Raw genomic sequence first — 26,775 nt, 5'->3', positions numbered from 1 at the left:
CAGAGTCTGAAACTTGCCCAAACCATGTGATGTGGGCAAGTGTCTCAATAACCATTCCAAGCCTCAGTTCCACGAAAGCTAAGGTGACAAGTAAATGAGACCAGGAAATAAGACCACAGTGCCTGCCACAAATGTTCACTGTGATGTCAGTGAGAATGATGACAATGACAGCAAGAGTGAGCCAGAATTGGAACCCAAATCTGATTGCCTCCGAAACTCAACCTCATTTCACTATTTCTTGTATAGTTTTTCATTGCTGGTCACCAATCTAGACCATTGAAAGGAGCATTCAGCTCTGATTTTTAAGGTGCAGAAGCAACCCCATCACCATGGCAGGTAATTTGTGCAGCAGGAAGGACAGAGATTGAAGGGGAAATGCCAACTCTCCACATGGGGGACAAGGCACCATATGGCCCTGCAATTAGGGAGAAATTAGACAGCCAAGGGAAAAAATAACCCTGGCAAAACCCAATACGGCTGGTAGGAGATGTCAGCCCAGGTCAGCTCCTTTACAGGGCTGTTCTTGTTCCCCAAGAGATTTTACCGTCATTCCTGACCATGAATTTGAAAAGGAGTTGAAAGATGAAAAGGAAGACAGATGATAGTGGATATTTCTAAGGCCAGGTCATTAAAATAATTTTCCCCTTTCCTAAAAGCCTGGTGCATGAACAACTCTTCAAAGGGAAGATCTGCATCAAGAGAAGATCATTAACTTGGAGGAAGCTTAACAACCTCACTTTCCTGTCCCGTAAAAAAAAAAAAAAAAAAAAAAAAAGGCAGGTGAACTAGATGAGATGGCTCCTCTCTTGCAGCTCTGACATATGCTTCTGGGTACAGGCAATGCGCCAGAGACGGCAAAGGGAACAGGAGGAAAGAAGCTGTAGAGATTGATCCCACCAGTCCCTAGGAGTGAAGTTTATGCTCAAAGGAAAAGGGCAGGGAGTGTTGAAATAGGATCTGTAAGATTATATCTAATGTGTATTTCTATGAGAGTATACAGGTATGTTTCACACCAGGAAAATGAACATGGTAATCTTTTAAATCCAGAAAGTAACCCAAATATTCAGTTTCTTTCTCTTTCAATGGGATGAAACTATCAATGACATGCAAATACCATCATTCATTCAGCTGAAAGCTATTTTATGCATTTGACTACGAGGGATGATTCAAAGAAAAACAGAGAAGGGCTGTATTTTGGCAAAGTGAAAATTAATATTTCTTAAAATAGAGATCAGTTAGGTAATCTCTTTCTTAATTGTGATGCCTCAATATTTTTTTATTGGCAGCTTACACAAAATCACCCTTCACTGCTACTTCTTTGGTTAAACAGCAGCTGAGGAAGCTGGCCTGGATTCAAGGACCATGTTTAATTTTTTAAAAAAAACAACCATAAAAGAACTAGATTCACACCCACTTGGTGAGATGCTCACACCATAAGGGGCACATGGAAACTGAAAACAAATGAAAAAGGCTGATTCATGCCTCAATTTCTGCTCTCTCTGGGGCTTTTACCCACAGTGTTGAAAGGCAACTGGCATGGATGGACTGTATTATTTATATGCTTTTCCTAATAGATTTTGATTTTGTTTTTTATATAGACTCACACTTCACTATTTATTATTATTATTTTTGTCTTAATCTTATCTCCTCTAACAAGCTGTAAGTTCTGTGAAGGTAAAATTCATCTTTGTGTAATAACTCTTAGCACATTGTAAGTTCCTAACTTCTAGTACTTCCCACATAGGAGGTTCTCAGGTTCTCAGGAACACTATACTGGATAATATGAATGGGAAAAAAATGATCTGCTAATGCAATACGATGTTTTTTAAAAGACAACAGTGAAAATGTTATTACATCTTATCCTTCCTAGGGATTTTTGCAAAAAGGATGGTGAGACTTCTGACTGGCCCCCTTACAACAGTTATGAAGGTAAAATGCATAAGAAAGGATTCCAGGGTCTTTCCAAAGGAGACAATCCTTTTAATCGGTAGAGTAGAATTTGTATTGGAAATGTACTGTTTCGGTCTATCTAGTCTCCATTCCCCATTTTACTGCAGTCAGGTGTGTGACCCTGACCTAGCTATCAGTGTGGTCTATTCTCTAGCCAAAGTGTTCAGCAGTGGTCATATAACGCAAGTTAATCCAACTGGACTCAATCTCAGGACTCTGATTGTAACCATTTAGAAAAAGAAACTCGCTTTTCAGGGAGGCTGCTAAGCTGCAAGGATGAGAGTCTACAGATGCAAGGATGAGAGACTACAGATGCGAAGAACAATGTCACGCCCACCAGAGATGAGCCTGTGAATTCAACTAACACAGCACAGAGCAGAGCTGAGACAGGGCAGATTCATGACAACAACCTCTGGGTACCTGGATCCAGCCGTGCCTGAAGGCAGATGTATCTTTGGATTTTTCATTAGATAAGCCAATAAATTCTCTTTTCTGTTTAAGTCAGTATTAACTTCAGATTCTGACTATGGTAACGGAAAAGAGTTCTAAATGAAACATGGGTGTTACTGAGGATTAGCACAGGTTTGCAACACTTAGATCCTTCACAATATAACCCAACCAACTTTCTTTAACCTCATCTGCCATCATCCACCATTCATTCCATGCATTTAAATGTTAGATGCCCTCCTCTATCGATTGCTCATGAAAAGACCATGCACATTTATGTCAACATGGCTTTGCTCATGACGTTATCTCTGCTTACAAGATCCTTCCTCCTTACTTTGTCTGGAAAACTACTGATACTACAAAGCCTATTTTTCTGTGGTAACCATCTTCAACACTCACAAGCCGAAAAAACCACTCCCTTCTCTGTGCTCCCTTTGCATTTTTCCTGTGATATGGCATCTTGTGGCGTGTCACACTGGACTACTGTTACATGTTCCTTTGTCTCTCCTGCTCAACAGTCCATGTTCAAGAAAGTAAACTTATGCACTTTTATCTCCTCACAGTTTCATGTTCAATAAATGATTGTGAGAAGGAGAAAGGAAGGAAAGGAGGGCAGGGAAAAGGATGTTTTCTGAACAAGAGTCTTGAGGACCTGCAGACATCTTGCAATAAAAGCAAAAATCAGGAGCTCAGTATTAGATTCACGTATTTCCAAAATAACCTTCCCATCTTTCTCTTTACACTGAAGAATCACTAAAAACAATCACTGTTAAACTAGCAGTCAAATTAGGATTCCAGGGCTTCCCTGGTGGCGCAGTGGTTGAGAGTCCGCCTGCCGATGCAGGGGACACGGGTTCGTGCCCCTGTCCGGGAGGATCCCACATGCCGCGGAGCAGCTGGGCCTGTGAACCATGGCCGCTGAGCCTGCGCGTCCGGAGCCTGTGCTCCACAACGGGAGAGGCCACAACAGTGAGAGGCCCGCGTACCACAAAAAAAAAAAAAAAAAAAAAAAAGGATTCCATGTTCTCCCCAAAGCTCTTGAAAAGCATATGTTTAAAGAGACAGAGAATGGGGACTTCCCTGGTGGCGCAGTGGTTAAGAATCCGCCTGCCAATGCAGGGGACACGGGTTCGAGGCCTGGTACGGGAAGATCCCCTATGCCGTGCAGCAACTAAGCCCGTGCACCACAACTACTGAGCCTGCGCTCTAGAGCCGGCAAGTCACAACTACTGAGCCCACATGCAGCAACGACTGAAGCCCACGCGCCTAGAGCCTGTGCTCCACAACAAGAGAAGCCACCTAAGTGAGAAGCCTGCACACCGCAACGAAGAAGAGCCCCCACTTGCCGCAACTAGACAAAGCCCGTGTGCAACAACGAAGACCCAACGCAGCCAAAAATAAATTAATTTTTTTTAAAAAGAGGCAGAGAATTAAGTTAAACGTAAACACAATTCTGAATCTACCTCTGCCACTTCCCATAGCATGCAGGTTGAAGCATAAGAATAAAACCAGAGGGCAGAATTATGGGTTTCAGGAAAGCAATGGCCTCAAGGCCACTAAACTCGCAATATAGTCAACAAACTGACTTAGCTAAGAATAATCCTTTAAATAGGATAGACTCAACAGGAAAATGCTAGGCCAGACTGAAAAGTACACGTCACACTTTTAGTGCAGTGCGACACTGGTCTCTCTCCCTCTCTCATCCAAAAATGTTTGTCTTGTGTTAAGCACTTTCTGAAAGAAATACACACTTCCAGAAATCTCCTACAAGTAGATTCATCCCAAGTTAGACTGGGTTTAACTGTAAAATTACCAAAGCTCTTTGAAATCTGGAAAAGAAAATATTAGGGCTATCAAGAGAAATATGTAACTGAGCTGAAAAATTAATTACAGCCTCAATGTAATTCTCTTCAATTGGTAAGATCCCCTAGACACTGCCCTATCATCTAAGTCTCACTGAGCAAGATTCACGTCAGAACCAGATGGATATGAAGAGCAGCGGCCAGACCCAGAGCAGCCACTTTCTCTCCATTTGGTCCTCCATATTTTTCTTTTGTGAAACAAGACACACACACCAACTACCGTCCAACAGAAAAGTCTCTCCCACCCACTACTGCCAAGGGGCCACCTGAAATGGATATCCCCATTCTCTCCAGAGAACATCTCCAGAGAACAAAAACAACAACCAAAACAGACTTCTGTGTCCTTTTAACCTGTACCCGCATTTGTGATCGTGGGCCAAAGCATATGTGCTCAATAACGGGGGTGTAAGGAAACATATGTTAAATAACTCACTACAGCACAACTCGGATCAAAAGCAGAGCAAACCTTGCCATGCTATTCCTAGACACAAAGAGAGCTGGCTTCCTCAGTACTTTATCAGCTTGTGTACAACTAGTTAGCATATGAAGAGAGACCCGTGCCTGTACCCACTCTCTGGAAACAAAAGCAGTCTGTCATCAATATAAATAGTTTACATACCAATGGTTTCTAATTAACCTTTCACCAGTGGTTTTGACCACAAGGACTTTTTCTTTCTGAGCCTCAGGAACCAGAGAAGGACTAACTCTAGACTCTTAGCCTTGGGTTTTAAAGGGCTTTCAAGTCTGGATTTGAGTACAGCTCTGCTACTTAGGAGCCATGTGAACTTAGGCCAGTAACTTAACCTCTCTTGCTCCGCCATATACTTAAAAAAGGCATAAGAGCTCTCTCAAAAGAGCAGTGGGAAATAGATTAAATAACGTATGGAAAGTGCTTGTCACCAAGATGTGCTCAAAGGGAGAGTCATAAAGCACACACAGTGACAACTAGTAGACGTTCAGTAGCATCTAAGGTATGATGAATATTCTAGATCACGTATCACAACCAAAAAATAGGAGAGTCTTAATTTATAGTTGCCTTCCTAGACCACTCTACCCCCAAAGAACTACAAATCCCTTTACAGTAGTCCCTACTTATCCAAGGAGGATACCTTTCAACACCCTCAGTGGATGCCTAAAACTGCAGAAAGTACAGGACCCTATATATACTATGTTTTTCTTAAATCATACATACCTATGACAAAGTTTAACTTACAAATTAGACAAAGTAAGAGATTAACAACAATAACTAGTTAAAAAGTAGAACAACTATGATAATATACCGTAATAAGCATTACGTGAATGTGGTCTCTCAAAATATCTTACTGTACAAATTTCACACCTTTTCCATCTTAACTAAGCACTTATGAGCTGTGGCCATAACTTTTAGAGTATGAGGTGTGACATGCATTTCTTTTTCATTCTTCACAATTTCACCGGATAGAAGATTTGCTCTTCCTGTAGATCTTAGCAACTTCAGCATATTATTTTCTTTCTTTCCTTATGAAGTCGAGAACTCTTACCTTTTCCCTTAAAGGAAGAACTTTATGGCTTCTCGGCAAATCTGAACTGTCAGCATCACTACTCTCGTGCTTTGGGGCCATTATTGAGTAAAATATGGGTCACTTGAACACAAGCACTGTGATACCAGGACAGCCAATCTGATAATCGAGATGGCTACTAAGTGACCAACAGGCAGGACACACTCGACAAAGAGATGATTCACGTCCAGGTGGGACAGAGCAGGATGGCCTGAGGTTTCATCATGCAACTCAGAACGGTGCACAATTTAAAACTTTTGAATTGTTTACATCTGGAATTTTCCATTTGACATTTCTGAACCGCAGCTGACCTCGGGTAACTGAAACCAAGGAAAGTTCAGTTTAGTAAGGGAAGGACTTACTGTGTTTAATCTCCTCACCCTGCTTTATTATTTTGCATCAAAACATGTATCACTCCCTGGCATTTTGCATTTATTGGGGGTTTATTTTCTGTATCTACCTTCCATAATGTAAGGTTGGTTGAGCTCACTGCTATACCCCCAGTACTCATAATATTACCTCAAAAAATGAGGTAAAGGGGCTTCCATGGTGGCACAGTGGTTGAGAGTCTGCCTGCCGATGCAGGGGACACGGGTTCGTGCCCCGGTCCAGGAGGATCCCACATGCCGCGGAGCGGATGGGCCCGTGAGCCATGGCCGCTGAGCCTGCGCATCCGGGGCCTGTGCTCCGCAACGGGAGAGGCCACAACAGTGAGAGGACTGCGTACCACAAAAAAAAAAAAAAAAAAGAGGTAAAAACATTATCTCAAAAAATGTAAAGGTTATAAATTTTATATATTTGTTCCAAGGAGAAGGATATATTTGATTAAAAGGATTTTTAATATTGCAGGTTGCTTGAAGTCTGAAACAGGTTTATCATCTACTTAGGCAACAAATATTCACTGGACAGCACATTTTATAGTGCTGCCTGCTAGGCACTGAGGAAGAGCTAATGATTATCCAGATCCTGCCCTTAAAGAGATTTTAGAAGACGACAGTTCCTATACACTGGGGCACATCAATTCCTCCTTCACTGGGAAGTGCCCCTCTCCCTCCTCCCATGTGGCAAAAGCAAATGTTTTACCAAACGTTGTTGGTAAAACGCAACAACCAGTCTGTGGAAAGAGGGATGGAGGAAGCAGATGCTCAGAGCAGCAGCAGGGATGAAAGAGGACTTCAGGGCTCCCTGTGGTGCAGCCAGCCCTGATGCCCAACTGTTACCAAATCTCTGGGCAGTACAAGAACCAACAATTCTGGGGGAAAAATAATTAGACAACAGATATGCAGAATTTCTTTAAAGTACACACCTTCCTAAGGAAAACTATCCTAAAGAAATAAACAGAAATCTGAACATACATTGAAACATGAAGATGTCTCTCATAGCTAGGTAAAAAAAGAAAAACTGATGATTTTACTTAGGACAATGAACAAGCAACTGTCTAGTGTCATATGACAAGATACTATTTAATAAAAAATATGTAATTGGGGAAAATAAGGAAATTTTCATGATATGTTAAATGAAAAACAGCAGGATACAAAACTACATATATAGAATAATCCCAATTATCCAAGTTGTGTGTGTGTGTGTGCGTGCATAAATGTATATGCACATATGTATGTGTATATATATGTATATATACATAGAGAGAGGGAAGGAGAGAGTATGTATTTATATGGAGAGAAAGCTGTAGAAGTAGACGTAGAAATATATAGAGGAAATATAGCTGAGTGTTCACAATGATTATTCCTGGCTTATGAAATTAATAAGACTCTTTTATTCTTGATACCTTTGTGTACTTTTCAGATGCTCTATAATGAGTAATTACTGTTTTACGGACAAAATGCTGTACTTTGCTTCCAAATATTACTCAAACACCTCTGAAACGTTCTTCTGTTTGTAAACAGCTCAATAGCAAATGCTTCCAAGATCACCAGAAACATACTTAGAGTTGAACCAGTGGTTTATTACTCATTGCAACAGGAAGAAGGCACGCTATGGACAATGGGGCAGGGTGGGGGAGACAGTGAAGGTGTGGCCAAGGGCTTTTCGTCATGAGGCACCTGGGCATGAGTCAGGTGACTTCGGGCGATCTGAGGGAAGGTTCAAGGAAGCAAGGGTTCCTTCCAAACTGGATGCTGTCAAAAAGGGGAGACAATTCTCTGTTTGTGTATTCAAATAAATCCTATCCAGAACGCTACATCTGTAACTGCACAAGTCAAGAAGCAGCGATGAGTCACATTAGTGAGGAGGAGAGGACGTATGGTCATTTTTGCGGTCTGGACAATTTTTACGTTTCTCTCCACGCGAAGACATGATTATGAGTGGTCTCGTCCTGATTCATCAGGAAGGCCTCGCTGACGGCAGCAGGACAGTTCCGGAATGTCAAGGAATAGATATGCTGTTAAAAATATCGAGGAAAAGGCAGTGTGATGAGTGTTATCTTGGATAACAAGCACAATGCAAACTTGATGGGGTTATTTCGTAAATTAAGTGATACATGTGAGTGTGCCATATACATACTAATACACTGCTAACGTCTTCACCTTCACTGTCACCTGTATCAATCTCGTGTAAGACATAAGAATCAGTATTCTTTTAGAAGGCAGCAACAGAAACTTGTGCGTTAGTTTTGGTCTACCAAGGTGGTTAAGGATGGTAGAAATGAAGACCCAAATCTTTGAAATGGATACACACTAAAAATTCAGAAACAACTTTTAAATATCTGTTTCTTCCCAACTCTAACGTCTCTCTTTAAAAATCCGTAAGAAAGAAAGAAGTGTAACACCTATTCCCAAATACAGTAAAAAAAAAACAACTTAAGGACTGAAGAAAAAAGTGGGCAAAGGTGAAACAGCATAAGGCATAATGTGGGCAACGAACTTTGAATGGTTCAGCCAAAACAAAAGGAAACAATGAGAGCAAGCAAGTATCACATGCTGTTAACATTTGGGGCTATAAACACTATTAAAAAGATAAAGAACTCTTGATGGTTTCTTCCTGTATTCTCATGGGTCACCTTGCACTTTGGACACCACCTCCCTAAAGATCTACTTAAGTGGTCAGAATTCTGGAAGTACATGTAAGGTGCTTCTCAAAGACTAGGGCTTCCCTGGTGGCGCGGTGGTTGAGAGTCCGCCTGCTGATGCAGGGGACACGGGTTCGTGCCCCGGTCCGGGAAGATCCCGCATGCCGCGGAGCGGCTGGGCCCGTGAGCCATGGCCGCTGAGCCTGCGCGTCCGGAGCCTGTGCTCCACAACGGGAGAGGCCGCAACAGTGAGAGGCCCGCGTACCGCCAAAAAAAAAAAAAAAAAAAGACTAGGAATTACCTGTCTTGAAGCAAAAATTGATTAATTTGAGACTTGCCCTTATTGCTATGAAATTATAAATTCTTACGTGACTCATACGTTAGATACCTATTCATTAGAAAATAATCTATGGAGTTCCTGAGAGGGACCATGGTCTGTGTAAGGCATGGAGGTCCACAAAGCCTTCTCTAGTGGAGAAAAGAAGGGGCTTCGCATGAGCAACCTCCTAGGCAGGACAATGCACCGTTTACTATACAGGGATTCCATTCGGAAGGCACCCCTCTAAAACAGTCCATGCTTATCATCTTATCAAAGCGTTGCAGGTATTTCAATAAGGCAAAGAAATTAAATAGCCTATAGTAAAGGGGTAACAGAAGGGTGAGTTACACAGAATAAAAATTAAGACCAAACTCAGGGAAATCAGGTCCTCTCAATTTTTTGTTTTTAACTAGTACATAGACATAATGGGGTAGGGTTAAAAAAGCAAAACAACAAAAAAACAACCAACCAGCAAACACAAAAACTCCCTCCTACCCCCAGCCCTTCAGTTCCTCCCCAGAGACAACCATTGTTTTCTATACACATGCACACAAACCTATATTCACTCATTTAAAAACACACGTGGCAATGAACTATAAATACTGCTCAGTACCTTGCTTTGTCTCACTGAACAATATTCACTCATTCATTCAATGATTTACTAAGTAACTATTATTCAGCAAGCTCTGCTCTAGGAGGTGCTAGAGATTATATCAAAATAGATGAAATATTTGAACTCATGGAATTGATACTGCAATGGTCCATTCTATATATCAGCATATAAACCACACCTCATTCTTTCAATGGGGTATATTCACCCACTGTACGTACATGCTACAATTTCTTTAACCAGCTCCTTATTGATGCGCTTTTAGGTCATTGTCCAGTTAACACATTCTTCTTTATAAATGTTGATCTTACAGCATCCTCTTCATTTATAAACAAATATCTGGGCTAAACTCTAAACAGCTGTTTAGAACATGTTAATCTATGTCAACACTGTATTTTGAAGTTTCATTCACTGAGTTCTTTTCATTTAACCAACATCTATAAAACCACATGGTAGAAGATATTCTTTTAGAATTGTTTAACTAAGTTAAGATTCCAGTTGATTATCTGTAACAGTTTAGCAGAATATGTTACAGTTTTTCAGAGCCTACTAAGAAAGCAAATGTCATCATCAATCCATTTTTCCCCCATGCAACTGTTAGGCGTGGGGCTAATTATTCCAGCTGGTTTTCAGACAGCTTTAAAATTAACTTTGAAGCTTCCCTAACCCTTAAAAGTCAGTGACTGCTCTGCCAAGAGAAACAGAGTTCTTACTGAACAAGGCAGAATTCACTCAGTCCTTGTAATTTCAAATGTGGATGTTCTAGGCTGTGTGGTGTGTGCGTGTGATGTGTGTGTGCATGTGTGCGCACACTTGTAGGGGGTCTATGATGCACTGCAGTCCAAAGAGTAATTGCTGAACCACACTAATCCAGGAATGACAAAACAAAAACAAATCCAATACAGGAAGCTGCACTGATTTACAAACAACAACAACAACAAAACCAACCAGACCAAACCAAACAAACCCCGACTGCAACGTTTCTTGAGCACTATGTACGCTGGCCCTGTGCTAACGGTTTTAAGTATGTCTCCCATTCGGTTGCAGAACAACCCACTTTACACATGTGAAAACAGAGGCTTAGAGAGGTTCAAGTATTTTGCCTAGTTTATTCAGCCCCTAAGTGACAGGGCTGAACATAAAAACAGACAACCTCGGCTTTAAAATCTGTAACTGGTTATGACACTGTGCTCTTGCAACTATAAAATACATGTAATAACTGTTTATAAATTATGTGCTAGGCATTTTAAATTACTGTACAACATACCATGTAGGATTGATAAAGGTTAACTCACAAATTCTATAAATGTTGAATCCAAGATTCAACCCTAATCTACCTAACTTTACAGTTAGTCTTCTTTTATCCACCTCTTGGCACCTCAGAATGACGATGCCACGCACAGGTTTATACTGCCCACCTTCGCAAAGATGCAGAGTTAAGGGCGGGAGATCCGGACTAATACTGCCTAGATTCAACCTCCAGCACAGTCATCTAGTTGCTGTGGACATAGGACAAATTAATCTCTCGATGTGTCTGTTTATTAACTAGAGATTCTTGGTAGCTGTACGTATCAAACAGGATAATATATGTGAAGGGCTGAGAACAGTGTCTGGTCAGTGCTTAGATTCTCTCTCTAGACAGCTCACTGCTGTGGTTACACTGCCTATATTCATTCTATAATAGACCTACAATCACATATGTTCTATCCCACGTATAAACCAGCACAAGACTACCGCAGGGTGCAGCCTCGGGTTGAAACACACCACATGTTGCAGAAAAGGCCAACTCTGAAGCTTCATTATTAGGAGAAAATTAAGGACAACATTCAGCTGAGATGTCACTGGAGTCATTGAGGAATTACCCAACTCCCATCCAAGAGCTCCTCAAGCAAAGGTCTCTAATAAGCACCCAACCCTGCTGAGAATTCACAGCCCACTGATGTGGATCTGCTTTGGGCTGGAGGAAGAAACTTGGCAGACAGGCAGGACTGCCAAGAGTTGCATTTACTGTGAGTGGGCAGCGAAGCCATGGAAACTAGAGCCACGGGGTGTCTGGGGGCATCCCAGGTGATATGGAGCCCTCACAGCTTCAGAGCGACCTTTTACCCACAGATGAAGAATCCCAATAGGGGAGGAGAGGGGCACTTGACATACGAAAAGCCAAGGAGGTCTGGGATGCCTCAGCATCCCTCCTTCCGTGTTGGGGACCTCCAACGGCTCAGGGTTTGGGGAGAAAGACGGCTCTACAATGGGGCTCCGCACAAAAGGACCTCCTCATTTTCAGTCCCTCTCCATTTTCTTCAGCTGAGCACAGTTTTATGCAAACAACACTCTAAAAGAAGCTCAAAATACAGGCTCCTGGAGAGGCTGGGGAAGGAGAACAGGGCGGGGGACCCGACAGTTCATTAAGTGGCAGCAGGCCAGTGAAGTGGGGACGGCGGGAACGGCTGGCGGCGGGGGTGGGGCGCACCCGGGGTTTTACCCCACTGGAGGCAAAGTAAAGCATCCTCCAGCGGGCCCCTGCCCTAAGCAGCGCGAGCCTGGAGCAGACCAGCCGCTCTCGTCCCCTTCCACCTGTCCCCACGCCGCAGCCAAGGCTGTCCCCGCAGGCGGGCCTTGCCGCTCAGCTGTGCCGGCGGATACGCTCGCCCAGAAAACATGGCTGAGCGTCCGCGATGAGCGCGCGACGCGCGAGCCTTTTAGGGAGGGATGCGTCCGGCGCCCAGCCCGGCGGCTGGGAGAGGTCGGAGGTGGGGAACTTGAACGCCTGAGCTGGAGGCAAGTGCAGCGCGTTCCAGCCGCTCCCTGGTGCGGCTCCTTCCTGCCTCCTTCCCTCCCTCCCCTTTTCCTTCCTTCCCTTTTCTCCTCCTTTCCGTCTTCCAGGCTTCCCTTCTCCCTCATCCCTGCCCAGTCTCCTTCCTGCCACCCTGATTCCAGCCCCTCCCCTCCTCCTACTGTCACTTGCAAGCCCAAGGACAAAACCCGCCCGCCCTCGGTTACCTGCGGGCCCCCAGAGCGGCCCCAAGGTCCGCCTCGGTCACGGCCGGAGCCCAGGCGCGCACTCAGCCGCCTCTTGCCTCATCCCCGCGCATCTGAGCGGCCCCGGCGGCAGCTGCTCCTTTTATGGGGCCCGCAGGCAGAAGCACTGCCAGGGCGTCCCCAGCCCGCTCGCTTGGGCGGCAGCGGCGTCAATGCCAGCTATTCACACTCAGGGGCCGCTGCTGGGTCCCGGGGGAGTAGCGGCCTCCCGCCCGCCCCCATCCACAGGGCCTGGGTGGCGGTAGGGGATAAACGGGGCTTTCTCGGTACCCAGCGTGGGAGGGGAGGTCACGTGGTCTTGGCCCAGGGTAGCCAAGGAAACGTGGGCCCACTAAGTGTTGCAACCTTGGAAATGGATGCAGAGAAGCGGGTCCAACAGGAGAGTCGGGTTTGCTTTAAAATACAGCAGGACTAAAGCAAAGGGGAACCTCCCATCATTATCACCTTCATCATCATTATTTTATTTATAATAACTATTATTAAATAGCATCTGCCCTTGTACTAATGACTATTATGAGCCAAAAATATTGGTGCAGACCATTTTGAAAGTACTGTGCTGGTGTTCCAGCCCACCACTGTGACACTTTGGTTAATACAAATCATCTCTTCACTCTTCTGGAAACCTAGATAGGCCCCAATCCTTAGGAAAAAAAAAAAGCTAAACACCTTAGCTTAGCATTCAAGGTCCCTTAAAAAAACCCCTATCCTTAAAAGGGCCCTACTCTCCAGCCCCAAAGCTGATCCACCTCACCATCATGCAACCCTTTGTCTTCACTCTGAAAGATGAAAAGGATGAGGCTCAGAAAGGTTAAGTTACAGCCAAAGGTCACTCAGCTAAGTGCTTGGAGCAATGTCTCAGGTCAGTACAAGTTCAGAGTCCCAGATCTTGGTCTCCCCATGCTACTGCCTTCTGTAAATTTTTAAGGTCAAGAGGCATGCCTTTTGAACTTCGGGAGATACTTCACCTCTTCTATGGCAAGGATAAAACCTGAAAAAGGTGAACTCCCTGGGCCAAGAAAAAAAAAATTCCCGGAGAGCCCCCTTTGAACCTGTCACTTCAGCTCAGCTCTTCCTTTTGATTTATATAGAATTTTAGTTCTAATTTTAGGTGAAGCGTGGCAGTAGTAAGTGGGGCATTCATGGGAAATAATCAATTTGACGACTTAGGGGTTAGCCCCCAGCATGTGCACATCACTACGTGGGACAGCAAATCATCTCCCAAGGAGGAAGCCCAAAAGCAATTATTTGAAACACTTTACATAATGTTAAAATGATGTTTGCCCATGAATTATAGACGCAGAGGACAATAAAATCCACACCCAGGGTCTGAAGCAGGCCTCCCCTCAAAGGTGTGGAAATGCATTAGCCAAAGAGTAACACATCACATTTACTGTTGTGTCTTTTTTTTTTTTTTCTTGGCAGCCACAGGAGAAGGATTTGACATAAGGGGTTTCCCAGAGCAAAGCTAGCACAGTTTCTCTAGTGGAGCTCATCAGAAGACTAGATAAGCCTGATTGTGACAGGATGCAGTAAAGGAATGTCTAAATTAGTAACTCCAAAAAGGTAGGGAGGGTGGAGGTGGTTGAGATCCTCCTGTTGAATTGAAAGTGATTTTCAGTTTCAAATAATTATATTAGGTCATTCAGTGTGTGGAATGGAATGCCTGGAGTACACAGCGTTCCTGCTGAGAGGGTTCTCAAAGGCTGAGTGGTAGGAGGCAGAAAGCCTGTAATTAGAAGCCCTGAAGCACCACCTCTTCATGAAGAAGGCTGGAGGACAGCCTGCCCAGGTAATAGGGCCGTGTGTGTGTGTGTGCGCGCGCGCATGTGTGTGTGTCCTCTGTCCCTATTTCCCAGCATCACCATCTAATTACCATATAATGCCAACGCTTATAAGCTTCCAGGGGGTGGGAAAAGAAGAATTAAAAGCAAAGGGAGGACTTTCCTGGTGGCGCAGTGGTTCAGAGTCCGCCTGCCGATGCAGGGCACACGGGTTCGAGCCCCGGACCGGGAGGATCCCACATGCCGCGGAGCGGCTGGGCCCGTGAGCCATGGCCGCTGAGCCTGCGCGTCCGGAGCCTGTGCTCCGCAACGGGAGAGGCCACAGCAGTGAGAGGCCCGCATATCACACACACACACACAAAAAAGGGAAACAAAAAAGCCACTTGACAGGACTCTTAAAAAAAATGTGATTTAAAGAAAGATATTTGGGGCTTACCTGGTGGCGCAGTGGTTGAGAGTCCACCTGCCAATGCTAGGGGACACGGGTTCGTGCCCAGTCCGGGAAGATCCCACATGCCGCGGAGCGGCTGGGCCCGTGAGCCATGGCCGCTGAGCCCGTGCTCCGCAACGGGAGAGGACACAACAGTGAGAGGCCCGCGTACAGCAAAAAAAAAAAAAAGAAAGATATTTGAACCTACATCCAAAAGAAGCTCATCTCACATGGGGGCGGAAGAGTGGCTTAGCCTTTGAAGAAGCCAGCAAAATTCCTATCCGCTCTCAGATTCTGAGCTACATGACTTCTCATTTCATTTGCACTCATGGTGAACCTTCTTAGAAGCCCTCTCAGTGCTGCCCGCAAATGCCACCGGGAACAAGAAAATGAGGACTTGGTGGTGATGTCACCGTCCTTTTGTCTATCTCCACTCACGTATACGAAAATGGGCTTCTTTTGAGCCAATCTAGCCTTTCTTGGGCCCTGATCCTCTGAATTACTTACTTTAGGAAGGGTCTGTGAAAACTGAAATTTGCAGTTGTCTCTAGGGGGCGTAGTTTGGCAAATCCAACTTAATTCTGTAGCCACTGCTGAACCTTCTGCGTAACTCAAGGAGATGCACGTGCTACGCCGTGGTAAGGCTTAGGAGATGAATTTTAGGTTTTGTGTGATATACCAATTTCTGTCTCCTGTTCACAGATGGTAAGTGTAAAATTTCTCAGGGGGAGGAAATTACATCCCATACAACTTGGGGTTTTCGTTCATCTGTCCAGGGCTATAATACATCTCAGGTATGTTTAGTCCCCACCTCAAACAGAAAGAGCTGTTCTTGATACTCAATGGAAAAAGAAACGATGACACTGTATATTTCACTCTATTGTATTATCAACATTCTGTCTCAAACAATAATACTGGTTGGGTTTTTTTTTTTTGAATCCCTCGAAATGGATGGAAAAATTAAGTCTGATCTAATCTCTCTCAGCTCTGCATGGTATAACAATATTAAGTCATACATTTGGAGTCTGAGTAACTGGAGGCAATTTCTGCAATCAAATTCAAATGGCCACCCAGAACTTATTTTCTCTGTGGTAGGTATGCGTCTTGTCCAACATTTCAGTGGTTGCTGTTTATTTGTTTAAGTGCAAACTTCACGGCCCTAACCTCAAACAAAAGTAATTCAGTTTCGCTTTGCACTCTTTTGTCTTAAAATATGATATCCTTTCATTTTTATTTATTCAACACATATTTTTTGAGCACTTACTATGTGTTGCATTGTTGTGAGCATTGGAGATGCAACGGTGAACAGACAAAAAGCCCTGCCTTCGTGTGACTGTATTCCTGTACCAGACTAGACTCCTAACATCAATACTGCAAATGTTTGCAGAGCTGACCCGCAATTAATAACCCTAATCATGGCATAATAAAATAACAGGAGATTCTAATTACTGAGTAAGCCTAGAAAGCTTTTCCTCGGTTTTAGGATATGCTATGTATTTTTTCTATTGACTTTCTAACTGGTTTTTAATATGAATAAGGCTACAAAGTGACAGGGATGATCACTGTTTAGACTTTAACTTTTGGAGCCTACCTGTCATGGGTGCATATCCCCAGTCTACACTTGGCTTTGTGACCTTGAGCAAGGTACTCAGTTCTGCTAATTCTCAGTTTCCCCATTTGTATTTTTTAATGGGGACAATAAGAATACGTCCCTCGAGGTAATGTTGTGAACTTAAATGAGATAATATAGGCAAGTCATTTGGCCTTAATCAGTGTTTCTCAACCTGTATTTTAACTCCATTATTGATCCCACCAGTAAGCTTTTTTAGATTTCTTTTCCCCTAATCAAACCCCCTTTCCAATGAAATTTTAATACCACAGATATCCTGCATGACTGTTTAGGTACTGTAGGCATATCTGTACTTACACATAAAAAGAATAAGTTTTTTTCACTCCCCAAAGAACCAGTGTTTTTCCCCCTTAGGGGTGATAACGCTCCCCACCGAGAAGGCCTGGCCTAGAGTCTGGCACAGAGCTTGCTAAATCTTAGCCAATATAATAGTCATAATAAAAAAGTAAATAAAATAAATATAAAACCCTATGTCCCCAGATTAGAGAAGGGCACAAACTCTGATAAAAAGATAATAAGAAGCCCATTGGCCCTGATACCCAGGAAGCCAAAGCCCAAATCCGACAGCACTGCAGGCAGAACCTGGAGGCTGGAGTTGAGCCTGAATCAAGAAGATCTTACTGCTGATGAGAAGGCAAGATGCAGAGCAGCAGGGCAGCTGGACAAGGAGTGATTACAACTCTTAACTAGTCAGCTCAGGCTACCCTACCCATCCCCTACACATGCAGACAAGAACCAAGACAACACCAAAGTGCTCCAGGATACACATGTTTGCACAGAGGTTTTGCCTTCCTGAAAACTCCTTTTTCTACATTTGTGTCCATCCAAGTCTCATTCCTCCAAGACCACCCAAAGCCCCACTTCCTTCATGATGTCTTTTCCGGTACAAAGTCTTTTCCAGCTCTCAGTCATCACACAAATCTAAGTTGAAGGACATTCTAGAGAATAAATGATCACAACTTTTTTTCAAAAGTGTCAAAGTCATGAAAGACCAGGCATAGCTGAGGAACTGCCCCAGATTGGAGGGGACATGACAACTAAATACAATGTGGGATCCTAGATTGGATCCTGAAACAGAAAACAAGACTTTAGTGGAAAAAAAATAGTGAAATCCAAATAGTCCTTAGTTAGTAGTACTGTGCCAATGTTAATTTCCTGGTTTTGATCATTGTACACAGTTATGTATGATGTTAACATTAGGTGAAGCTGGTTAGAGAATATATGGGAACACTTCATACTATTTCTGCAACTTTTCTCCAAGTCTAAATGATTTCAAAATAATCAGTTTAAAAAAGAGGGGGATTTCTTCATTCATTCTTGAAACAAATGTGTCCAGAAGCTTGGGATTCAGCAATGAACCAAACAAGACAAAAATTCCTAATATCATGGATATTATTATATTTTAGGGATTTCATTCTTCCTGAGAATAGCTATGGGGCAATATCTATGGGCCTAATCTTGTCTACTATTGCCATTTCTGTGCTTTTGTCATGTCCCCATGGCAGAAGTGTAAGTTGCACATGGGCAGGTATGGCTCTTATCCTCTGCCTTTCCCCAGGGGAGTGGACGGGAGAGGAGGGCTCTTAAGCCCATTGCATGGCATGTAACACAAGCCTAGAACTGTGCTTGATACAGACTAGATCTTTGATAGGCGAGAGGAGGTGCCATTTTTTAAAATATGAAAGCTTTTGACACAGAGCCTGGCACAAAGTAGGTGTTCAATTAACATATTGCTTGCCTAGAATTTAAGAACGGTCATCTGTTGGTCTCCTCAGACTTAAATGGTATGATTTTATGACATGTCATACTTAATTCTTTGACAAGTAAGAGTGTATGTGTGTTAAAGAAATTGTGTGACACAGAGTTAGTGAATTCGTTTTGGAGATGGTGGGAAAGAGGAACAGAGACCTGAACTAATACATCCTAATGGACCCTAACACTTCAAAAAATAAATTAACCTGGGATTTAAAAGATTTCAACCACATGCTTTAAAAGACAGGGATGATAATCAAAAGAGAAACGCAAAGAATTCCCTGACATACTCACCAGATTTCAGCTACTTACACATAAATTAAAACAAAAACCAAAACCGAAACCTGTCAGATGGTTCTAAAAATGCAGTGTGCTTTTTGTGAATCAGAACGGAATTACATGGAATTAAAGACCTCCCTGCTCGTCCTGTACCTGAACGACCTGACACGTTTAATCACTGCATGTAATGATGTCTGTAAGTTCAGGTTCATGTCCGTCATGTAGCCCATACAGCTAGTCCTTTTCCAGGGTTCACTCTATTAGTGAATATCACCTCCATCCACCCCATTCTAGAATCTAGAACCTCAGCAACCATCCTGGATAACCCCTGCAGGTGCCTCTCTAGTTTCTGAAAAATTTTCCTCCTAAATATATTTCATGTTCATCCACTACTGTCTCTGCTGCTAATGTTCTCATCCACCATGATCTTTAGCCTGAACAATTATTATATCTTCCAAACTGGCTTCCCTACCTATAATCTATCCTGCTTATAGTGGCAGAGAGATCCTTAAGAAAATATATATATATTTTTTTTTTTTTGAGTAAATCTCATTATGTCATTCACCAGCTTAAGTCTCCACAGAACAAAATCCTTAATTTGACCTAAAAGGACATGTTTGGTCTTGTCTCCGCCAACCTCATCAACATTATCTCTCAGCACATGATTCCTGGCTCTTTCTGCTCTTTCCTCACTAGCCTTCATTTCAAAACATACCAAGCTGTGACCACCTGGGAAAGGCACTCCACCAAATCACCCCCATTCCACCTACTCAACCTTTGTGTCTTACTTGAACAGCACCTTCTCATAAAAGACCTTCAACAATACCCCAGACTCAGTGAGTTGGTGACCTCAAAGATAGCCTTTAATGACGCCTGTTTCTTGGTATTCAGACTCTTGTGTATTCTCCACTCACAGGGTACCACAGTTGTCAGTGGTACCAATAGTATGTTGTCAGTGGTACCAATAGTATGTAGGAAAAGTGATGGTTTGTCACCTCCAAGTTTAGGTTATAAGGCACTACCACATCCATCTTGGTCATATGTGTACACACTCTGTCTCCTCTTGGACTGTTTGCTCTAGGGGAAGGCAGCTGTCATGCTGTAAGCATCTGAGAACTGAAGCCTCCTGCCAAGGGCCACACAAATGATCTTCAAAGTACATTCTTCAGCCCCAGTCAAGCTTTCAGATGACTGTAGACCCAGCCAACAGCTTGACTGCATCCTTGTGAGAATCCTTGAAGTACGGCCACCCTGCTACACCACTCCTGGATTTCGGACCCTCAAATATTTGTTGTTTTAAATTGCTAAGTTTTAGGCTAATTTGGGGAGGGGGTAATTTCTTACACAGCAACAGATAATGAATACAGTTGGTTAGACAACACTGTCATACCCTCTCACAGAACTTTATTCCTCTCCTTCCTCGTGCATATCCCACTGAGTAACTAAGTATTTATAGAAGTAAATTGATCAGTGTTAGTCTCCTCACTAGTTTTGTCTTTCCAGCTCACTATGGTATTTCCAGAACTTTGCACTAGGCATGAAGTGGACCCTCAAAAACATTAGGTGATTCAGTTTTCAGAGTCTAATACCTGGAAGGTTTTTTTTCAAGAATATAACCACCTTGTTAAATTTGCTTCTAGTAGGGAGTCACCATACATAATATGAGCCCTAAATGTAGTCAGTAATTAATATGAGAGATCCATGTAAACAAGTGCCCCAAACACAGCCTCATCCACCATTAATGTCACTCTGCAGCATGCCTTCAAAAGGGAACACATGTTGTTAGACGCAACAGTCTAATAACAATAAAATAGCAACTGATCCAGGTCTGGCCAGATTGCACTCTCCCTCCTGTCACTGTCTTGCAGATCTATGGAAGTCTAGGGCACTAATAGGCTTTCTCACCCTTGAAGGTTAACTGTTACCATTCTCCATGTTAAGTACAATGTATTCCTAAGAACTAGAGGTAAATGCTATCAACACCCAACCAAGGGACTAAGTGCCCTGATTTGTTTCTATTTTTAATTGGTTGATTTTCATTAGACCACAGATAACAACCACTTTGTTGGTCTCCCCTTGGTAACATTAAGACTGTTGGTCATAAGTGGAATCATCTTCAAAGTAAAATACAGCCAGTACTGCCCCACAGAGATCTGACAGGCTATCAACACACAATGTTAACTGAAAGCTGGTGGGAGATTTTATTTTCTCCTAGGGTTGTCCAGCGTTGCTTGAATACACATTTTCAACAGGGGTGCTTGCTTTAAAAAAGAGTTTGGACCCCAGCCTGATACAGTCAGAATTCCCAGGAAAGAGCCTAGGAATCTGCATTTTTAACAAGTAACTCAAGAAATGGACTCTACTGCCAGGCATAAAACCTTACTTCCACTATAACAGGCTGTGATTTCACAAATGCATGTATTTGCTCTAATACAAATGACAGAAAACTAAGGAGAACAATAGACCTTCTAACTTTAGGAACTTCATTCTCAAGGATGACTACTTTGCTAGATTAGGCTTCTCACAAAGGAACCGAAAGGATCAAATTATACACACACTGCACAACAGACAGCTCAATTCCTTTACATAATAGGTGGGGATTTAAAAAAAAAGGCATAGAACAATGAAAATAACAATACTCTTCTTGGAGTTCACTTTCCTTAGTGAACTCACAAATAAGAAACCAACTTTAATGTTGCCTAAGACTATCTCCTTCAGCAGGTGAGCATTTGGGGGAAATTATCAGAAGGTATTTTTATGTCACTTATCATTATAAAAAGCAAAGCCACCAAGAAAACCCATCTTGTACAATGTCACAGTGAAGACGTATGCCCACGCGGCAAGGTTTGCTGCTATGGTGCCCACTAAAGACAAGAAGAGCCAAGTAGAAATCTCCAAACACTTAGGAAATCTGGGCTGAAGACTGCTTGGTGAAGACTCCACGTGGGGAATGCTCAAGTCATAGATTTGAGCATCAAAGAAGGTGATCAGTGGAGATAAATTTTTGCATCAGTACAGAGGAAGCCCACTTTTTGAAAATGTTCCAGGCAAAACATCCTTTCTTCAGTAAGTCTTACTGAGACAACACAACCAGTATGACAGATATATAGAGAAAGATAAAAACAAGCTGCTTGATCTATGGGATGCAGCAAAAGCAGTTCTTAGAGGGAAGTTCATAGCAATACAAGGCCTTCCTCAAAAAACAAGAAAAATCCCAAATAAACAACCTAACCCACCATCTAAAAGAATGAGAAAAAGAAGAACAAATAAAACCGAAAGTCAGTGGAAGGAAGGAAAAAATTAAGATCGGAGAGGAAATAAATAAAAACAAGCTGTTTAAGGCACTTCTGTGTCAAACCTGGTGCTTTCCCTATTTCCGTAATAGGCTTTATACCTGACGGTTTTATTGAGACTTTGTACTTTCAGGTAGAAAAAGCTTTCATAGATATTCAAACACCACTAAGAAAACTCAGAACATATAACAATGATTTTTTTTTTTCTATCAATAACTCTTTCCTATTTGGTAGAGCTTTGAGTTATATAAAAAGAAGAGATCATTTTATTAAAGTATACTGAGAGCTTGTTTTCCCCCTCCATACTTGTATTCACTCCCTTATCCTTAGATCCAGGGCCCAAGTTAGAATATCTATGGCTGGGGCAAAGGAAAAGTAAGGACTCTAGCCAGATTACAGTGGAGGATACTAGCAAAGGGTAAACTAAGAAGAATTCCAAAGAGTTCTACTCACATATTTTTACAAAGCAAAAAACCACCACACAGAAAAATCCAGACTCAAGTAGCAAAATTCAAGGACCTGCTTAGCTTGTGGTCAAACAACCCTGAGCTCTTCAGGAAAGAGCTCTGAGGTCAGGGTCCATGAGCCCCCTGAAATCACAGAAAAACTTTGAGATTATGCCCTCATGAGCACTGTTTTTTGGAAAGGGTTGATGGATTTCATCCTATTATAAAAAACATCTGACTCCTCCTCATCCACCCAGATTAAGAATTAAGTTCTGGTTTCTTCTAGAAGAGACCCAGAATCTTAGGATGTTCAAGCTGACAGAGGCTTTAGGCACAATTTATGGCCACTCTTATTTTACACATGAGGAAACTGAGACACACAGATGTGATGTTTACTACCTTCACTTGAAGAAAAAATATGAGTTTCTCACTTTTTAAAATAAGCCACTGCTTTATAAAACTTTATTAATACACTTAGACTCAGCTGAACCACAGCTGGGCAGATATGCCCACCTCAACTATAATAAGCAGTTCACATGTATATAACATATTTTCTAGAAAATAAAATCATAAAACATACCGTGTTTCACCAAGTCTAAGATAACAATTGTAATTTATGAAGCAATGAGGAAGAAAAAATACTGCCAATTAAATAACATGGTAGAACTCATTTCCATTTCTAAAACGATAAATACTATGCATCTTAGATTTGATGAAATACGATAATGCAAAAAAGTAATGCCTTGATTTATATGGCTCTTGGAAGAACAGAATGTGGTGAACTTCCTTTTGTAATAATTAAAATGCAAGAGAAAGCCTGTGGAACATGACATACATTAAAAGTGCTCTTTCCAACATGGTTGAGACCAGTTCATACTGAATTAATCACAAGAGAAGAAATCATACAAAATTATTCATATATACTTCAAGTATCTTATTTTAACACATAGGGCGTTCATTCTTTCATCCATCTTTTAAAGTAGACTGAGAACTTTTTTTGGACCCATGTTACCAGTTTAGGATTCTACAGGCTCTTTCTCGATATAAACACTTATAATTTAGAGTCTACGATTTCCAATTTGGGTTCAATTGAAATGGAGTGATAATGTAAAGACACTTGCAAAGCAACGTGAGTATTTTAGATTTTTTTATGACTCCTCTTTATATTTTGCAGTCCTTCCTACACATAATTTAACAACCTGCCCACAACCAGCACAAACTAACCAGGCGTGCAAGTGAGACACCTAGGAAATGGTTGTGTCAGCAACCTAGGCTGCCATCCACTGAGATGAACCTGGGCCACAGCCACCCAGCTAAGCCACTCCCAGTTTCCTCTTCTACAGAAACTGTATAAAGTCATGCATTGTTTTAGCCACTAAGTTTGGGGATAGTTTGTCACATAGAAGTGATAACGAATGCAGCAGCCTTCTAGGCTGAGGGTACCTTTCAGAATGAAGAGCAAGTTGGTTAATGGGACTTCCCTGGTGGTCCAGCGGTTAAGACTCCACGCTCCCAATGCAGGGGGCCCGGGTTCGATCCCTGGTCAGGAAACGAGATCTCGCATGCCACAACTAAGATCCTGCACGTGGCAACGAAGATCCCACGTGCCGCAACCAAGACCCGATGCAGCCAAATAAGTAAATAAATAAATGTAAATAAATAAATGTTAAAAAAAGAGCTAGCTGGCTAAGTGAAGCTTCCTTAAGAGAGGTTCTCTGAATTTCTGTACTACTGGAGGCTACCAAATATCCCTTTATATGCAAGGCTCTTGTCTCCTTTCCTAATTCCCCAGTTAAGGCACGGAACCAAAGATGAGTAATAATTAAGAGAAGGCGACAGTGGCAGCAGTAAGCAACAGGGTTGGGTTAAAGATGAGTGAGCCCTGTACACAAATGGAAGTTGGGAAGAAAAGAGGATCCAGGAAAACCCAACCCACCAGTGCTTGCTGTCTTCGTGATGGCAAACCAGTGCCCATAGCCAGGTATCCCACCTTAACACCTACAAGTGGCTCCCAGCCGAGAACCTCAATTCTGTCTGCTTTCCTCTCTTGCACTGTATTGTACTTCCAAAGGTTTACATGGGGAAGTGATCAGCCCTTGGAATAGTCAGGCTTGAAAAACTGGGTTTCTAAAGCCCACCTACAAATCTGTTTCATAACAAAACAAAATCAGGTGCAGAGAAACAAGAAAAAAGGGATCTGGAAAATACCAACATTTCAGAATAGCCGATCCAGTCCATCTTTGTATGCAAAGAAGATCAATTAGCAGAAACTACTGACGTTTTATTCAAATCCTGATGGTCAAGGCTTAGCTAAATAAATCCGTTACATGAAATACAAAAGAGGCTAACATATGAGCATGTGTTAGGTGAAGCAGGCTCTTAAGACCTCAAAATTCAGAGAAGAGCAAGAGTGGGTTTTGACTGGCAAAAATAGAAATAGATACCATGGTTCTCACGTGTCCTGAATATACTTTATTTTTTCTCATTACCCTATAAAGGAGACATTGTCATCACAATTTTACAGATAAGGAAACAGGCCATGGAGATTAAGAATTTACCCCAAATCACAGAGTCAGTCTGACTTTGATACACCCATTTTCCCAGCTCTACACTAAGAAGGGGAGGTTGATGCCCAGATGCTTCTCTCCTGGTCTTTTTCCCATTGGCACTGGTCAGAGCAGGGGCATTCTAGCTGCTCACTCTCTGGGATGGTGGTGGATGCCCTCTAACTAGTGCCAACTTCATCAGGTATGAGGAGGGTAGAGAGGTTGCAGGAAGAACTGGAGAGGAAAATCAGAGCTGAACTCCGGCTCAAAAGTAGGAGCCTAATTTTAGTAAAATCACAGATAATTCACCCTGTAGTTCCTCGGCCTCCAGGACTGAAATCACTATGACACCACAGAAGACAGAATCAAGATTGAACTCACAACTCCACCCCACCTCTTGTAAGCTGTGTGATCTTGCGTGAGTCAGGTCAGACCAACATCACCGGGTTACATAAAGATTACATGAGAATGTCTACAAACTAGTTGCCGACAGCAAGCACCCATTACACAACCGGTACTGATCTCTAATATTATCGGTGCTAAAGAGCATGAAGTTTAGTAACCATTCCAACCTGGGTTCGAACCCAGACAGAGCCACTGATTAGCTATGAAGGTACTCCACTTTTCTAAGACTCAATATTCTCATCACTAAAATGGGTTTGACAATCATGTGAACTCACTGGGTTGTTATGAGGAGTTGCTATGAATTCAGTGCAAATATTGCTAACAACTAATGGTTACTGAATGCATACTTATATCAGACCAAGCCTTTATATTTGTAGTCATTCTCACGATGATAAGGCTTCTTCGCCCTTGTCTTCTCACCGTCTAAGGTAGGTACTACTCTGTGGCACTGGGAAAGTACTTCATAGATGCAGCTTCCAGCAAAAGCTCATATGATAAAGAAGCACTCCAGCAATGAGAGGCTGGGCTCCAGGGAAACAAGACACAGGTCACCACTGGCCAAATGGACCACCCGAGCTCCTGCATTTACCGTTTTCCATTCCTTCCCTCCTATTAAAGCAGCCCTCCTCACTAGGTCATTAAAAACTAATCGGAATGGAGTGTAGGGCTGGCAGGCGACCTCATGAATCCTGGACCAGTGCCCCTGCCTTAGACAAGGCTACAAAAACAGATAACAAATCTCTTAAGGAAAAAAAAAAGGCAGAACAAACCTACTTTAAAGATTCTTTCCTTCCTTTTACAATCACAGTGTGCTTAACAAGTGCCCCGATTTTGATATTTCCACTGCCATCTTCTGCCCCTGCTTTTGGCCTCCTTCCACATCTAATTCTGATTTTTCTTGTTCACTGAATAGATCCAGCCAAGGAAAAGAGATAATTAGATGCCGTAAGAATGAATGAAATTTATTTTTAAAAATCCCTTATAAATAACCTCCTGCAGAAATCTTGAAATAACTATGGACAACAGTTGTCATCCAATTTACAATACTAACAACAAGAAGACCAAAAAAAAAAAAAAAAAAAATAGTGGGCCATGTAATAGCTATTCCCAAATCCCCCAGGAAATTAATACGCACAGCCTCATCTCACGTTCAATAGCAAACTCAACATTTATTTGCTTAACATTTTGATGGCTTAACAGTATTCTAACCTGCAGCCAGGGTCTTTAGCAGAGAGACTATTTGTCAAAACTGCTCTTAAATGGCATCACCAATGTTTTAATGTTATTAAATTCCTATGAGAGAATAAGTTTACCGGCCTCTCACTGCCAACCAACTCATCCACAGCAGCAACACAATATGCTTCCAAAGGTTTCAGACCAAGTGGGATAACAACTTAAAATAGAGATGGGCCAGCAGGCTACA

General features: G+C 42.5%; 1 protein-coding gene across 29 annotated transcripts in view; it reads right to left on the bottom strand.

The window, feature by feature from the left end:
• The window catches only part of MAGI1 (membrane associated guanylate kinase, WW and PDZ domain containing 1), a 617,182-nt gene that overhangs the window by 172,654 nt on the left and 417,753 nt on the right, over positions 1 to 26,775 (bottom strand). The window contains exon 1 of one of the 29 annotated variants that reach the window (XM_033424857.2): positions 12,752 to 13,045. The exons of the other annotated variants lie outside the window; for them this stretch is intronic. The gene's annotated coding sequence lies outside the window, so the exon portion shown is untranslated. Of the gene's footprint in view, positions 1 to 12,751; positions 13,046 to 26,775 lie in introns of those variants that run through there. 29 annotated transcript variants of the gene reach the window in all.

Source organism: Orcinus orca, chromosome 10 (genome assembly GCF_937001465.1).
Source record: "Orcinus orca chromosome 10, mOrcOrc1.1, whole genome shotgun sequence".
Classification (NCBI taxonomy): Eukaryota; Metazoa; Chordata; class Mammalia; order Artiodactyla; family Delphinidae; genus Orcinus; species Orcinus orca.
The sequence above is the reverse complement of the archived record's forward strand: the minus strand, read 5'-3'. Positions and strand labels throughout refer to the sequence as shown.